At 52.0% G+C, this 17,851-nt stretch overlaps 1 protein-coding gene across 3 annotated transcripts in view; it reads left to right on the top strand.

Annotated features, from left to right (window-relative positions):
- The first annotated feature begins 493 nt into the window (after window positions 1-493).
- Window positions 494-17,851, top strand: part of LOC116943122 (ras-related protein Rab-3C-like) — a 30,364-nt gene continuing 13,006 nt past the window's right edge. Inside the window, exon 1 of one of the 3 annotated variants that reach the window (XM_032955703.2) lies at window positions 494-586. The gene's annotated coding sequence lies outside the window, so the exon portion shown is untranslated. The other 2 variants (XM_032955710.2, XM_032955718.2) reach the window with 2 other exon arrangements.

Genomic DNA, 17,851 nt, shown 5'->3' with positions numbered 1-17,851 from the left:
ATCGAGGCGTACGATTTGTCGCCCCTCACCCCAACATCCCCCCGCCCCAACAACCGTCAAATCCAACGCAACGTGAATCGATACTTAATCAACGACACTGAAGGAATCGGTATCGAAAATACCCCCCACGTGCTCTCTCCCGCCCCCCCCCATCTCCCCCCGCCTCCCCCAATCCTTGTCAACGTCATCGCCGGGTTGAGGTAGGGGGGGAGGAGGTGAGGGGGGGTGACGTCACCCAACAAGCCCCCCCCCTGTGCGTCAGCGGTGACGCCTCTCGCCAGCTCGACCAATCGGACGTCGCGTACCATCGCCGACCCGCACTGCGGAACTCTCCCATTGGCCCCGTGCGGCCGCCCCCACCCCCCACCGCCCCGGAGAGACGCGCGCTGCGATTGGTGCCGCAGCGCGAGCTCGGCTCGGAGGGCGTGGCGGTGAAGTGGGTGACGCCCCGACGGGCAAGGTAAGCCCCGCCCCTCATTCTTATCGCCCCTCCCTTCGTGCCCCATCGCCCCGCCCCCTCCAATCCTTTGGCTTAAATCAAGGCAGCAGCTGTTAATGCATTGAGGGATTTAAAGCATTGGGAAAGGTAAGAACGATGCATGTATGTTATTTATTGTTGTTATTGTGTTATTTTTTTTACAATATGCGGCGTGTAACACACACACACGCGTGTGCTGGCGTGTCAAATAGTTGCAGTGAAATAGACCGATGTTTGAATGGTATTTCAAACGTAGGGGTGCTTTTAAATTGACACCAAATTGAATGTCTGTCTGTGTGTGTGTGTCTCGTGTGTCTGTGTGTGTGTCTTTGTACGTATGGAATTGCGTGCGTGCGATGTGTACGTAATAATCGCATTGCCACCGAACACGATATCATTGCAATGCGCTTGCGTTGCATAGCCGTGCGCGATCGTAATTATAATTCTGTATAAATCGCAGCATTATGCGACGTCGCGTAATGATTGAGCCAGAGTGGTGAAGTATGGTCAAAAAAAATAACAACAACCCCCACCACCTCCGTCCGCACGCGACCCCCTTAAATCTAGCAGTGGATTACCAACGCGAGAGCAATGTGCGTGCAACAATGTACACATAATCGCCCATCCAGCAGTGGATGGATCATGAACCCGGCGACCCGATTTCAATTCCCCCAACTCGGGGCCACCAACACCAACACCACCGGTGACGATTTTCTCCGTACCGGTCCTGGGCCGCCTCCTCCCCTAGGTCGACTCGGCCTCAAATGAGTAACCTGGTGCGGTGGTGGAGTAAACATCGCCACTGGGGGGGGGGGGAGGGGGGGAAGACAAAGGCGGCCGGGCGTGGTTGCTGGCCACCAAACACCCCTCCGATGTTCATATGTGCTCGCTAAACAGCACTTGCCCCAACGGTGTTGAAGGCTACACGGGGGGATCTTCGTCTTTGTTGTTGTACCCCAATGAAGCATTTATCCAATGCAGAATTGTATCGTGTGTACATCACATTACACACTACACACAGTGCCAACGGCGGCCGTAACAATGCAGAGACGCATTGTGTACGGGCAAATTTTTTTTATATAGAGAAAAATATATATTAAAAAAAACACAATCGTATCCCAACATGGGACCCATTTGTTTTTTCTTGCCATACAATCAAAGTATGAAAAAAACAATCAGGATTGAACCACCACCTCCTCTACGGGGAGGGTTTTACCACTACATCTGTTAAGAGCTTTTTTAACAAGACTACGAGGAGACAACAAGGCTCACGTGATCGAGTCTCTCGCCTTTACCTACGGTGACTTTCAGCGAAAAGAACGAAATAGCGTGAGAAAAATAACAATCGGTTTTTACCCGTGGCTGGCAATAAAACAGGTGTATTAAGATGTTCAAACGGCGAATAGAAACATTTCTCAATGAATCAAGTGATGCATTAACCACGCACACACACACAGACGCACTACTTGTGGTGAACGTGTAAACAAAACATGATCTGATACAATGTTTTAATATGGCTTTGTCTTTGAAACCCCCTTTCGATTTGGCATTTGAACACCTTAACAACTGTTTTATTGCAACAGAAAGGGTAAAAAAAAACCCTATTATTTTTTTCTACTTTAATACGGCCCCCCAAAAAAGACCGGTCCATTTGCTGTCAGCTGCTCACCCCCGAGCTAGACAATACGATGCCATGATGGTGGGTGGCATTGTATTCTAGATTTAAAGCTTTCGTGACTGCAAGGATCCATACTCTTTGGTTCTATTCGGTAAAGTCACGTAGGTAAAAAAATAAAACAACAAAAATCACGACGTCCTCCAGACAGTCTCGTCCCTTCACCTGATGAAGGCCGCTTGTATTGTGGCCGAAACGTCGTGATTTTTTGTTATTTTATTTTCAGCTACGTGACTTTACCCAATAGAACCAAAGAGGGTGGCATTGTCTTGGTGCCGTTCGCCTTTTTGTCGTCGTTCCCCTGGCCTGCCACTGGTGAGACAAGGCCCTAAAGAAATTGGCTCTCTGATTTGGTGTAGACCAATCAGTTTCAAAGACAATGCCCATATATTGGTTTGTTGTTTTCGCTGCACGTTCACCACGAGTACACGTGTGGTTAATGATTCCTTGCAACAACAAAAAAACAATTATCTTCGGTGTTAGAACACCTTATAACGCCTCTTGTTTCATCGCCAGAAAGGGTAAACCCCCTATTATTTTTTTAACAAATCATATCCAAATGTGTTGATTGTGTTCGTGTAATTTTGGACACACAACGGTGTCCATCGGGAGGAGAACGGAGAGGTGGAATCCTTGCCGGTGCTGTGGGCTGGAATCATTTATGTATCACGTCGCTGGAACGTCGTACGGCAAACCTTCATCCAGCAGTGGATTGACCATGGCTCACGATGAGTTACCGACTGTGCCACGTGCTCTGTACGGTTTATGCATCGCCACGGTTTATGCATCGCCACGGTGTATGTTTCTGTTGTTGCTATGTACCGTATATGCTTACACGATGTCTTTCATTCTTTCACCAAGCCGACGAGCGTGGGGAAGTATGGTCAAATAACCCCCCCCCCCCTTTCACGACCCCGATGGCGTGACGAGTCCCTTCATCCAGCAGTGGATAAGCAAAGGGCTGTGTGTATGTGTCCAGCATCTTGCGTAGGGTCTGAACCTCGAACGGCAGATGACATTGTCCCATTCATTCATTATTGTATCGTATATGTATGCTGTATATCATCATCATCAAACGGCATACATGCTCACAAACAACATCATCGTCATCAAAATAATTTACAAACAGCATAACAAACATCACGTCATCGCAAATGATAATCATCATTGACATCGTAATAATTCACATCATCATCATCACCACAACCATCACACCTATTTGCATCAATAACATCGTCACAATCATCAACATCACCACCACAACTACATCTGGTTAAATGCTATAAACAACAGCGTTGGAATAAATCCTGAGTTTGGAAATCTCCTGGGTTGACTCGGCCTTAAAACGAGATAGCTGCCCCCCCGTGGTTGTTGAGTGTTTGATAGCTGTCAGGATCACACGTGAGTGGAATAGGAGCTCGCAAACCCTACCCTCCTCACTCCCTATTCATCCCTACCCACCACCAGATCGATGGAGCCCCCCCACCACCACCTATTCATCGCTACCCACCAGCAGATCGATGGAGCCCCCTATTCATCCCTACTCACCACCATATCGATGGAGCCCCACCCTATTCATCTCTACCCACCAGCAGATCGATGGAGCCCCCCACCCTATTCATCCCTACCCACCACCATATCGATGGAGCCCCCCCCCCACCACCTATTCATCGCTACCCACCAGCAGATCGATGGAGCCCCCCACCCTATTCATCCCTACCCACCAGCAGATCGATGGAGCCCCCCCCACCCTATTCATCCCTACCCACCACCAGATCAATGGAGCCCCCCACCCTATTCATCCCTACCCACCACCAGATCGATGGAGCCCCCCACCCTATTTATCCCTACCCACCAGCAGATCGATGGAGCCCCCCACCCTATTCATCCCTACCCACCACCAGATCAATGGAGCCCCCCACCCTATTCATCCCTACCCACCACCAGATCGATGGAGCCCCCCACCCTATTCATCCCTACCCACCACCAGATCGATGGAGCCCCCCACCCTATTCATCCCTACCCACCACCAGATCGATGGAGCCCCCCTCCCCCACCATCTATTCATCCCTACCCACCACCATATCGATGGAGCCCCCCACCCTATTCATCCCTACCCACCACCAGATCGATGGAGCCCCCCTCCCCCACCATCTATTCATCCCTACCCACCACCATATCGATGGAGCCCACCACCCTATTCATCCCTACCCACCGCCATATCGATGGACCCCCCTATTCATCCCTACCCACCACCAGATCAATGGAGCCCCCCTCCCCCACCACCTATTCCCCCCCCCCCCACCACCTATTCCCCCCCCCCCCCCCTATTCACACACGGGGCTCAGCAAGAGACAACTCTGTCACTGGTTGTTTGTAAAATGGCCACCGCGTGTTTTGGATGAATGAACGGGTGGCGTGCACCAGCCGGTCTCTCTCTCTATGTCTGCTGTATTTATCTTTGTGTACACGTGTGTGTACGTGTGTGTGTACATGTTTAAATGTATACGTGTGTGTATACGTGTGTGTGTACGTGTATACGTGTGTGTGTACGTGTATACGTGTGTGTGTACGTGTAGATGTATGCGTGTACGTGTACATGTATGCGTGTGTGTGTACGTGTACATGTATACGTGTGTGTGTGTACGTGTACACGTATACGTGTGTGTGTACGTGTGTACGTGTACACGTGTGCGTGTACGTGTGCGTACGTGTGCGTGTACGTGTGCATACGTGTACACGTATACGTGTGCGTACGTGTACACGTATACGTGTGCGTACGTGTACACGTATACGTGTACACGTACGTGTACGCACACGTACACGTGTGTGTGTGTACACGTGTGTGTGTATGTGTGTACACGTGTGTGTGTGTATACACGTGTGTGTATACACGTGTGTGTGTTTACACGTGTGTGTGTGTACACGTGTGTGTGTGTACACGTGTGTGTGTGTACACGTGTGTGTGTGTGTGTACACGTGTGTGTGTGTACACGTGTATGTGTGTACGTGTGTGTGTATGTGTGTGCGTGTGTACACGTGTCTGCGTGTACACATGTCTGCGTGTATACGTGTGTGCGTGTATACGTGTGTGCGTGTATACGTGTGTGCGTACGTGTGTACGTGCGTGTGTACGTGTGTACGTGTATACGTGTGTGTACGTTCGTGTGTACGTACGTGTACGTGTACACGTGTGTGTGTACGTGTGTACGTGTACTCGTGTGTGTGTGTACGTGTACACGTGTGTGTACGTGTACACGTGTGTGTACACGTACGTACACGTGTGTGTGTGTGTGTGCGTGTGTCTCTGTCCATTGCGTTGGTGTCTGTGCATTTTCTGTGGATGCATCTGAGACGGTCCTGAGTCTCCCCTAGGTCGACTCAGCCCTAAATGGGTAGCCTGTGATGTGTGTATTTCACCACTTGGGAAACAAAGGCGGCCGTGTGTGGTGCTGTCCACCCCCCTTTCATGCGCCGTGCCGGCCTTCATAGGTGCTCGCTAACAGCACTTGCCCCAACAGTCTGTTGAAGGCTATACGGGGGATCTTTGTATTTGTGTGTGTCTCAGAACTTGAGATGTCAGGCTTTGTGATGCCGGTTATGTTACTGGAGAGGTGAGGTTAGGGTGTAGGGTTAAGTGTTTGGGTCGGGATTCGTGGTAGGGTTGAGGTTGGGGTGTAGGGTTGGTGGTAGGGTTAGGATTTGGGGTTGGCATTGAGGATATGTGTGGTGTTAGGGTTGGGATTATGGTTGAGGTTTGGGTTGGCCGTGTTAGGGTCCGTGCTGTGTGGTTAGGATCAGGGTTGTTGTTAATAGTTCGGGATGAGTGATGACATTGGTGATGGTGATAGCGATGGGGATGGTGATTGTAATGTGGGTTGATGATGGTGATAGCGATGGGGTTAGTGATGGTGATTGTGATGTGGGTCAGTGATGGTGATTGTTATGTGGGTTGATGATGGTGATAGCGATGGGGTTAGTGATGGTGATTGTTATGTGGGTTGATGATGGTGATAGCGATGGGGTTAGTGATGGTGATTGTGATGTGGGTCAGTGATGGTGATTGTGATGTGGATTGATGATGGTGATAGCGATGGGGTTAGTGATTGTGATGTGGATTGATGATGGTGATAGCGATGGGTTAGTGATGGTGATTGTGATGTGGATTAATGATGGTGATAGCGATGGGGATAGTGATGGTGATGTGGATTGATGATGGTGATAGCGATGGGGTTAGTGATGGTGATTGTGATGTGGGTTAGTGATGGTGATTGTTATGTGGGTTGATGATGGTGATAGCGATGGGGTTAGTGATGGTGATTGTGATGTGGGTCAGTGATGGTGATTGTGATGTGGATTGATGATGATGATCGCGATGGGGTTGGTGATGTGGTTGGTAGCGGTGTTGGCGATTGTGATGTCATTGGTGATGATGGTGATGGGGATTGCGGGGAACGGCAGAACCGGTCCTGGGCCTCCCCTAGGTCGACTCAGCCACAAATGAGTACCTGGTGTAGCGGTGCGGAGTAAACGTCGTCACGGGGGGTGGGGGGGAGGGGGGATACAAAGGCGGCCGGGCGTTTCGCTGGCCACCCCACGTGCGTGCCACAGTGCCAGGCTTCGTAGGCGCTCGCCACTCGCCGACAGCACTCGCCCCATCAGTGTGGCTAGAGGCTATACGGGGGATCTTTGTCTGTGTGGATGACGATGATGGGGGGGGCGGGTGGAGAAACTGGGTGTATCCCAGGGTGTGACCCCCCCCCGCCTTACCCACCACCCCACCTTCAGCTGTGGGTGACGTGGAACAAACTGAATGGGTGTGAGCCTGAGAGAGAGAAAGAGAGAACGTGTACAGGTGAGTGTGTACAGGTGAGCGTGTGGATACGTGTACACGTGTACAAGGTGAGAGTGTGTACAACAGGGTTGTGTGTGCGTGTGTGTGTGAAATGACTCTGCTTCAAATGAGTAGCTGGTGCGGTGTGTAGTGAACATCGCCACTAGGGGAGACAAAGGCGGTCGGGCGTGGTTCTGGCCACCCACCCCCTCGTGTGCCGTGCCGGCCTTCATAGGTGCTGCTCGCTAAGAGCACTTGACCCAGCAGGCTATACGGGGGATCTTTGTACAGGTGTGTGTGTGTGGGTACAGGTGTGTGTGTGTGTGTGGGTACAGGTGTGTGTGTGTGGGTACAGGTGTGTGTGTGTGGGTACAGGTGTGTGTGTGTGTGGGTACAGGTGTGTGTGTGTGTGGGTACAGGTGTGTGTGTGTGGGTACAGGTGTGTGTGTGTGGGTACAGGTGTGTGTGTGTGTGTGGGTACAGGTGTGTGTGTGTGGGTACAGGTGTGTGTGTGTGTGTGGGTACAGGTGTGTGTGTGTGTGTGGGTACAGGTGTGTGTGTGTGTGGGTACAGGTGTGTGTGTGTGGGTACAGGTGTGTGTGTGTGGGTACAGGTGTGTGTGTGTGGGTACAGGTGTGTGTGTGTGTGTGGGTACAGGTGTGTGTGTGTGGGTACAGGTGTGTGTGTGTGTGTGTGGGTACAGGTGTGTGTGTGTGTGGGTACAGGTGTGTGTGTGTGTGGGTACAGGTGTGTGTGTGTGTGGGTACAGGTGTGTGTGTGTGTGGGTACAGGTGTGTGTGTGTGTGGGTACAGGTGTGTGTGTGTGTGGGTACAGGTGTGTGTGTGTGTGTGGGTACAGGTGTGTGTGTGTGTGTGTGGGTACAGGTGTGTGTGTGTGGGTACAGGTGTGTGTGTGTGTGTGTGGGTACAGGTGTGTGTGTGTGTGTGTGGGTACAGGCGTGTGTGTGGGTACAGGCGGCCGGGCGTGGTGCTGGCCACCCACCCACTCCACCCCCTCGTGTACCAGTGCCGGCCTTCACAGGTGCTGCTCGCTAACAGCACTTGCCCCAACAGTATGTTACAGGCTATACAGGGGATCTTTGTCTTTGTTGCCATGTGTACGGTGAGTCAAGCCATGGCAGCTGGGTCTGTTCCGTAACCTCCTGCCGGCAGGCCTTCTACACGCCACGTGGCCTCAAAGGGAACCTAGCCTGGCACAGGCGCCGTAGTGACGTCACCGCCAGTTAGTAGCGAACGGCGGTTGCTTTTGTAAATGCACGTTACAGGTGTGTGTGTGTACAGGTGTGTGTGTACAGATGTGTACAGGTGTGTGTGTACAGATGTGTACAGATGTGTACAGGTGTGTGTGTACAGATGTGTACAGATGTGTGCAGGGGTGTGTGTGTACAGATGTGTACAGATGTGTGCAGGGGTGTGTGTGTACAGATGTGTACAGATGTGTGCAGGTGTGTGTGTGTGTACAGATGTGTACAGATGTGTACAGGTGTGTGTACAGATGTGTACAGGTGTGTGTGTACAGATGTGTACAGATGTGTACAGGTGTGTGTGTACAGATGTGTACAGATGTGTACAGGTGTGTGTGTACAGATGTGTACAGATGTGTACAGGTGTGTGTGTACAGATGTGTACAGGTGTGTGTGTGTGTACAGATGTGTACAGGTGTATGTGTACAGGTGTATGTGTACAGATGTGTACAGGTGTGTGTGTGTACAGATGTGTACAGATGTGTACAGGTGTATGTGTACAGATGTGTACAGGTGTGTGTGTACAGATGTGTACAGATGTGTACAGTTGTGTGTGTACAGATGTGTACAGATGTGTACAGGTGTGTGTGTACAGATGTGTACAGATGTGTACAGGTGTGTGTGTGTACAGATGTGTACAGATGTGTACAGGTGTGTGTGTACAGATCTATACAGGTTGTGTGTGTACAGGTGTGTACAGGTGTGTACAGGTGTGTGTGTGTGTGTACAGGTGTGTACAGGTTGTGTGTGTGTGTACAGGTGTGTACAGGTTGTGTGTGTGTGTACAGGTGTGTACAGGTTGTGTGTGTGTGTACAGGTGTGTACAGGTTGTGTGTGTACAGGTGTGTACAGGTTGTGTGTGTACAGGTGTGTACAGGTTGTGTGTGTACAGGTGTGTGTACAGGTGTGTGTACAGGTTGTGTGTGTACAGGTGTGTGTACAGGTTGTGTGTGTACAGGTGTGTGTGTACAGGTGTGTGTACAGGTGTGTGTGTACAGGTGTGTGTGTACAGGTGTGTGTGTACAGGTGTGTGTGTACAGGTGTGTGTACAGGTGTGTGTGTACAGGTGTGTGTGTACAGGTGTGTGTGTGTGTACAGGTGTGTGTGTGTGTGTGTACAGGTGTGCGCGTGTGTGTGTACAGGTGTGCGTGTGTGTACAGGTGTGCGCGTGTGTGTGTACAGGTGTGCGCGTGTGTGTGTACAGGTGTGCGTGTACAGGTGTGGGTGTGCGTGTGTGTACAGGTGTGCGTGTACAGGTGTGGGTGTGCGTGTGTGTACAGGTGTGCGTGTACAGGTGTGCGCGTGTGTGTACGTGTGTGTGTACGTGTGTGTGTACAGGTGCTTATGAATACATATACACGTGTGTTTCTAAAGGTAAATGTACTGTATACAGGTGTGTTTCTAAAGGTAAATGTACTGTATACAGGTGTGTGTTTCTAAAGGTAAATGTACTGTATACAGGTGTGTGTTTACAATGGTAAATGTACTGTATACAGGTTTGTTTATAATGATAAATGTACTTTATACAGGTGTTTATAATGGTAATGTACTGTATACAGGTGTGTTTATAATGGTACATGTACTGTATACAGGTGTATTTATAAAGGTAAATGTACTGTATACAGGTGAGTTTATGTGTGTTTTATAAAGGTAAATGTACTGTATACAGGTGTGTGTGTGTGTTTGAATACCTCTACAGGTGTTTGTGTGTATGAGGATGGGAGTGGTGGTGTAGTGGTGAGCGCGACGCTGCGCTAAGAAACCCGGCGACCCGAGTTCGATTCCCGCTCACGGCCAACACCGGTGACGATTATCTGAACCGGTCCTGGGCCTCCTCTAGGTCAACTCAGCCTCAATGAGTACCTGGTGCGGTGTGTAAACATTGCCACTGGGGAGACAAAGGCGGCCGGGCGTGGTGCTGGCCACCCACCCCCTCGTGTGCCGTACATGCATTAATTGGTGCTCGCTAACAACACTTGCCCCTACAGTCTGTTACAGGCTATACGGGGGATCTTTGTCTTTGTATATACGTGTACAGGAGTGTACACTATTAACATGTGTACAGGTGTGTGCATTCGTGGGTGTAAATACATGTACAGGAGTGTACACTATCAACACCTGTACAGGTGTGTGTGTGTGTGCGTACAGGTTGGTGTGTATATATATACGTGTAGAAGAGTGTACGCTATTAACACCTGTACAGGTGTTGGTCCCTGTGTGATTCTCACCAGAGCTGTCAGCTCGTTAAGTAAAGAACGGTGGCCATAGGCACTTGCACCGGTGTACTGTACCGCACTACTCTACAGCATACGCACACCAGAGTGAAATGACCGAGGATCACCCAAGCAGTGTCTCTCGCCTAGGTTGACTCGGCCCGAACTTGGCACCCAGCGAAGGATCCATCCGCTGGACCGGCGTCCTTCGTTTTGCGCAAGGCCACCAGGGGCCCACTGGCGGGGCCCCTGGTGGCCTTTAGCGTGGCCCACTGACCCCATCATCGTCATCACCGTGCTGTCAATCAAACCCAACAGTCCATAATATAGGGGGGGGGGAGGGGGGGTTTGGGGGGGTAAGATCACGTAAACATAAATGCGTCGTTAAACCTGCCGCCACCCGGCGCAGCCAATTGGTGAGGTTTGTCACGTAAACAGAACGTGGCCAATTCGCTACGGGTACAGCAACACCGGTTGCGTTGGAGAGCGAATCCTTAACATTTGCCATCCTCAGCACGACGTTTCGCCGGTAAATCACAACGAGCTTCATCAGGCGACAGCCGACGTGTTTTAAAACGAACCCAAACGGTGGTTTCAAATGTGCGGCAGGGCCCCTTGGCGCGCACTACCGGATGATATCTTACCGGCGAAAGTGCCCCCGGTCTCAAAATTAGCGAAGGTCCACCGCCCAAGGTTGACTCGGCCAGACGTCGTCACCGCGTCGTGACACGGCCTCTGTGTCATGACACGGCCTCTGTGTCATGACACGGCCTCCGTGTCGGACGAACTCGAGTGGGCGGAAATGTGGGGAGGGGGGATGGGAGGAATGGGGGGTGGTACGAGGTGAGCTTACGGTTGTGGCACCTTGGGAGGTGCAAAAAAAACCCAACACAACGGGACCTCTGTAATGGGAAGGGGCGAGAGTGTCTCTGCAATGTTCCATCGCGTCGTCTTGTGTGGCGGATGGTTATGATGATTATGGTGATGATGATGATGATTATCAGCGTTATGCAACTGACCGAAACTGGGACGCTTTACCGACCCGGTGGAAGAATTATAGAATTCCCAGGGCACAGCTGCCACGTGAAAAAAAAACAAATAAAATAGGACTGCGATCCCGGCGAAACCGGGACAGGTACCAACCGTCGGTGTGCAAGTTACCCCTTGTTCGGTTTGGCGATACACAAGCACCCGGCGAGGTGCCCCCCCCCCCTAGGTCCGCTCAGCCTCAAACGAGCCTTGTGGAATGGGAGTGGCCATTTGATTGAAGGCCCCTTTCAAGGGAACTGGTTCTCGGTGGTCGTTGGGCCGGTAAATATCTCTGCCGACCCTGTGACCTGTGGTTATTATTCGCGCTCATGGCCAACACCGGTGACGATTATCTGAAGCTGTCCTGGGCCTCACCCTGAGGCCGACTCGGCCTCAAATGAGCACCTGGTGCGGTCCGTCAACATCGCCGCTGGGGAGACGAAGGCGGGCGGGCGTGTTGCTGGCCACTCCACCCCCTCCTCGTGTGCCATGCCGGACTTTATAGGCGCTCGCTAACAGCACTGTCTGTCAAGGGGGACTCTTCGTCTTATTCTGATCACTTCGACTATTTTTATTTTACCAGGTTAGACGCACTGAGCCATATCGCTCTTATTCAGAAGCGACCTTTGCCACATGACAGCTGAACGAAGTGGCTTATCACCATGTGGAAATCTAAAGCAGCCAAACACTGTAAACACGTGACGTTGATTCTAAATGTGAAGGGGGGAAAAACCCGGAGGACCCGGAGAAAAATTCACGTCACCATGGTGAGAGAGAGAGAGAGAGCGAGACACCGCAGACTGCAAATATACAGCAGGCGTCAGGGGGTCGGGATTGAACCCACGACGTTCCGTATACCAGGTGAAGGAGATAACATCTCGCCACCGTGGCCGAGGCTCCTTAAGCTTGATTTGAGCTTGTTTGCCCAGGAAAGCCTCGCAGAGTCCCCAGGAACCTTGTGTCAGCAGAGCGGTAATCCCAGTCGAGTAAAGTCGCAGGTAATTTCTCAGCACTGGGGGGGGGGGGGGGGGAGGAAGGGGGGGGGTGTGTTTTGGCCAATAGCATTTACATTTTATGAAGGAGTTGCTCTTTTTTTTTGAGAACCCAGAGGGCAACCCGCGCAGCACAGGGGGGAGAGAAGGTACAAGGCCCGACACGGAGAGTGCGCTTGGTGCGGTGCGGAGCTGGTGAAGCATCGGTTGGCTCTTTGTGTCAAGGAGCATAAATCAATCGCGCAAAAGCTCCGGCCGTTATCCTCGCAGCAGCAGCAACCGCAGCGGCTTTTGGGCTAATCGTAAGAACAAAGACGGTGGTCACCCGCATCCGTCGCTCGGCGCTTTCAGACGCGCTTCTGCGGCCGTCTGGAATGCTCTTCCTTACGATGTTAGGAAACCGCTGGAGCCGTGCGACTTTTCAATCGGCGAGATTGAAAACGCGATTCATTGGAACTGCTTTTTCGTGTTCAGCTTGTTGTCGTTCTCCCCGCCCGCCCGCCCGCCCGCCCGCACCGGTTGGCTACGTACGGTGCGAAAGAAGTTCAACACACACACACAAGTACTAGCCTTCAAACGAAAGCTTAAACTCGTGACTGCCATCCTACCTGCGAACCGCGCACCACGATCACGCGTACGGACACTGCGCACGGCACGCACAACGGCGCCCCTTTGCCATTCCACTGCTGGATGAGAACCTCTCTGAACGCCGCGTGGGGGGTCGTGAGCGATGCGTGGCCGTGCTTCACCACGCCGCCGGTCAACGCCGGCTGGCGAAGGCGCGGAGGCGTAGAAGTGCAGTACAGCGACGGGCACGTGCGGTTCCGCAAAAGAAGTTCGGCATGCGTGCATTGTCGTGTGCGAACACGTTGGCACAATATTTCACAGCAGTGGGTGGATATTTACGGTTCCTTTCCTCATTCTCACAGCGGTGGCGAGGGTTGCGGAACGCGTGGGTGTCGAGCGTTTAACGTTCGTGAAAAAAATAAGCAGGAAGGTGCTTTACCATATCTGGCAACAAGACGGCAGGTGTGTTAAGATGTTCACACGACCAAATCGATAGCTTTTGCAGGGAATCGAGTACTGAATTAACCACACACACACATATTACTTGTGGTGAACATGCAAGAATGCCGATACTAGCAGGGCATGTTTTTTTTCTTTGCATGTTCCCACCACACGTGGTATGGTGGTTGATGCACACGTGCTTCCTTGCAAAATGGTTTCTGTTTGGTGTTTGAACATCTTAACACAACTCTTTTATATGCCCAAAAGGGTGTAACCTATTCTTGTATGCCAAAAAACCCACCTCTAATATATGGGGCATTGGCTTTGAAACTGATTGGCCTACACCAGAGGGACAGCCTTCTGTCAACGATCAGAGTTTGTTTGCATGTTCGGCACAAAGTGTGGTTCATGTAATCCTCGATTCCCTGCTAAAGGTGTCGCACATTTGGTGTTTGAACATCTCAACACACAACTCCTGTGTTTTTTTGGTTTTTGCCAGCAAAGGGTAAAACAGCTGTTATTATTTTTCATACCTTTGACATTCCGCGTGTAACATTTGTTTAAACAAAGAATTAACATTGCCTGGACCTCCCCACCCCACCCACTCCGAGTAATTCGTATGCCCCCCCCTCCCTCCCCGTCTTCCCTTTTAAACAAAGTCACGCTTCAGGCTCCTGGCTTCGATTCATGAAAACACGGCTGACCGTGTCAGTGGCAGGGGGCGGGGGAGGGGCCGGCAGGCAGGCGGAAATGCTGTCTGTGTTATTTCATTCTGTTCTATTTTGTTATTGCTAAAGCGCCTTCCACTCCTACGCGCTTGACGATGCTTACCGACTACGGTACGAAATGGCAAAATGATCGGGGTCGTGACCCCGGTGGGGGATGGGGTGGAGGGGGGGGGAGCGAGGTGGATGCCGTGGCGTTGTGGAGGGGGGGCGTTGGGTTTGTGCTGATGGTAGCGGTGGCGCAAATAGGAAGGGAAAAGGCGAGCCAGAGAAAAGCGATTGGGGCCTGAGGGCAGTGCCAAGAGAGGAGAGCGAGGGGAAGAGGTCGGTTGTGGGGAGTTGAATTTGGTCCCTGTGTGTGTGTCGAGCACGTTGAACTCCTTTCACACCGCCGTACGTGGCCCAACCGCGCTAATCGGAGGTGCGGGTTGGGGAGGGGAAGGACAACGAGCTAAAGACGCGCAAGAAAGCAGTTGTCACGAATTGAGTTTTCAATCTGGCTGTACCGTACCTGTGATTTCCAGCGAGGGAGAATCCCGTAGACAGTCCCCCGGGTATGCCTCCCGGGTACGAAGCGTTCAGGTTTACGGAATTTCGCGTCGGCGCGGGCTGATGGCGTTCGGACGCTTGTCCATTTGGCGGAATGGAATTGCCGCGTTGGCGAGGTCCCTCGCTATGGCACCGCGCGGCGAGGCCGTCGTTCCAACCCCGGCAGCGTCACGGTGTCCCCCGCAGAGGAGCAGCGCAGTTTAACGCGCAGCAGTAGCAGCAGCAGTAGTAACAGAGCTTTCGTGTCGTTAAACCCGCCACCACCCGACACAGCCGCTTGACAAGGTTTGTTGTCACGTAAATGAAACGTGGCCAATTCGTTACCGGTACAGCAGCACACCGGTGTGTGTTGGAGAGTAAAACCCACGACATTAACAATTGTACTCGAATTGTACTCAAATTGTAAGTGTTGTTGTGGCTTTACTCTCCAACACGGAACCTGTGTGGTGCTGTACTAGTAACGAATTGGCCACGTTCTGTTTACGTGTTGGGTGGTGGCGGGTTTCACAACACATTTATCTATTTTACACGATTTTAGCACAGCAGCGCAGTTAACGCCTCCACGTCACCGCTCCCCGATCATTCCAGTGTGCAGCAGCGGGCCCTTTTTAGTGGGTTCCCTGAAAAAGGTGTGCTCTGATTTTTTGTTTCGTTTTAAAATTAATTATTATTATTATTATTCGATCCTTTTCATGTCCATGTGCTTCCATTGTTATTTTTTGTGTTTGCGAAAAGTGCTATTGGGTGTTTTGTAACTTTTTTTGGGTCGCGAGTAGCGTTTGGAATGACTTGTCCGAAACACATACCCGAATTTTTTTTTATATTAAATTAATGTGGGGGGGAGAGGTGGGAATTCCGTTTTCCGATTTGCGACAAAATTTCGTTTTTTACGCCCTGTGTCTTTACGGAATAACGCATCGCATCCTCTTTCGTAAATCGAGGGATATCTGCCTCTACGCTCATTGCTGCTGCTTTTGCTGCTGCTGCTGCCTGGAATAATGGTGGCCACATCATTGACGGTTTTCATATTCTTTAGGTTCATACAACCTATCTACGTGACTTTACCGAAAGATCCAAAGAATGTGAAGTCACGAAAGCTTTAAGTCAAGATTTATTGACGCTTTTTATGAAAACATTTTCAGACACAATTGCCCTGGTGTGCGTGCACGCACATGGGGGAAGCGGCAGTGGTTAGGGAGCCGCGCTACGAACCCGGCGACCCGAGTTCCATTCCCGCTCACGGCCACCGATACCAGTGACAATTATGTGAATCGGCCCTGAGCCTCCCCTAGGTCGACTCGGACTCAAAATGATTACCTGGTGCGGTGTGTAATAAACATCGCCACCCGGGGAGACAAGGGCGGTCGTCCGTGGTGCCGGCCACCCACCCCCTCGTGTGCCGTGGCGGCCTTCAGTTGGGGCTACTCGCTAACGGCACTTGTGCCAAACAGTCTGTTGAGGCTATACTCGGGGACCTTGCCCTGCGCCTTATCTCGCCTCTCTCGTCTCCTCCTATATCCCACTCCTCTCCTCCTCTTCGTTCCCACGAGCAGAGGGGGCTTCAGCAGAGAGAGAGGGAGAGAGAGAGTTCGCGTCGTTTTTTGCTGGTTCCTCCTCCGTTGAAGGAGCTTAGACCACAGTGGGTTTACTTGCACGGTCCACAGTTTGTGTTGCGTTGCCACAGTCGCACTGCTGCGTCTTACCCTTAACGTGTCTCAAGTGTCTCCTGTGGGTTTTACAAAATGGTCCACCGGTTGGATCCCGTAGGCCACGATTGTGCCACGTCTTAAACATCGGTGCTGGGGAGATTGATCCAGGCGTGGTGAAGCACAGTCCACGCTCGGAGGCCTTAATTGAGCGCTCGCCGACGGCACCTTGCAACGCGGCGGCCTGCGGTGGGACCCTGGTTTCGTCTTTTGTGATTTGTGCATATTAAAGAAGAGGAGAAGAGAGCGAGAGAGAGAGAATCATTCCGCAGACAAAGTGGACCGAGCGTCGTTGATGATCGCCGTGCATTTTGTCGCGCGACGCACGCAGCAAAGGCTCCTCCGGCCCCTTAGCCGAGGGGCCGCTCGCTCTGCGGGCGCGTTGAGCGTTGAGCGGCACGCCCAGCCCGCCCTGGCGCGAGGGAGCGCCCCGAGTTCTACTCTTGGCCACGGCTAACGTGGGCGGCGCGTGAATATCAAACACGCTACCGGTTTTGGGTGTGCCCACCACCACCACCACACACCACCACCATCCGCCCCCATGTTAACTACCTCGCCTGGTACGCAGGAGGTGTCGTGGGTTCGATCCCGAACCTGACGATGCCTGCTGCTGCTGTATATTTGGAGTTTCGGTGTCTCTCTCTCTCATCATCATCGTCATCATCACGGTGACTAAGGATATGTTAAATCCCTCGCCCGGTATATAGGAGGTCGTGGGTTTGATCCCGACCCTGACGATGCCTGCTGCTGCTGTGTGTTTGTATGTCTCTCTCTGTTTCTCTCCGCTCTCTGTTTGGTTGTGTCGAGATGTTACCTCCCTCGCCTGGTGTACAGGAGGTCGTGGGTTCGATCCCGACCCTTGACGCCTGCTGTAATATTTGGAGTTTGCGGTGTCTCTCTCTTTCCCCGTGGTCGCGTTTTAGAGTATTTGGCGACTGCCATGAAGATTATAGAGGGGGATCTCTGTGTCGGTGTGTGTACAGGAGCGGTAGCGTAGTAACTCGATTTCTGCTCACGGCCAACCGCAGTGACGATTATTTGAACCGATCCTGGGCCTCCCCTAGGTCGACTCGGCCTCAAATGAGTACCTGGTGCCGTGTGTAGTAAACATCGCCACCGGGGGAGACAAAGGCGGCCGGGCGTGGTGCTGGATACCCCACCCCCTCGATTGCCGTGCCGGCCATCATAGGTGCTCGCTAACAGCACTTGCCCCAACAGTCTGTTACAGGCTACACGGGGGGGGGAGGGGGTCTTTGCCTTTCTCTGCATGTACAGGTACACACACAAAGGCCGGCACTGTGGTTGGTTACCGTCTGCTTTGGAACGCCGAATGAGCTACTTTTCTCACTGCTGGTGGCAGGCCGGAGTAGGTGGCAC

The sequence above is a fragment of the Petromyzon marinus genome, chromosome 1, assembly GCF_048934315.1.
Source record: "Petromyzon marinus isolate PM22_M1 ecotype Great Lakes invasive population chromosome 1, UKy_Petmar_22M1.pri1.0, whole genome shotgun sequence".
NCBI classification, from domain to species: domain Eukaryota; kingdom Metazoa; phylum Chordata; class Hyperoartia; order Petromyzontiformes; family Petromyzontidae; genus Petromyzon; species Petromyzon marinus.
The sequence above is the reverse complement of the archived record's forward strand: the minus strand, read 5'-3'. Positions and strand labels throughout refer to the sequence as shown.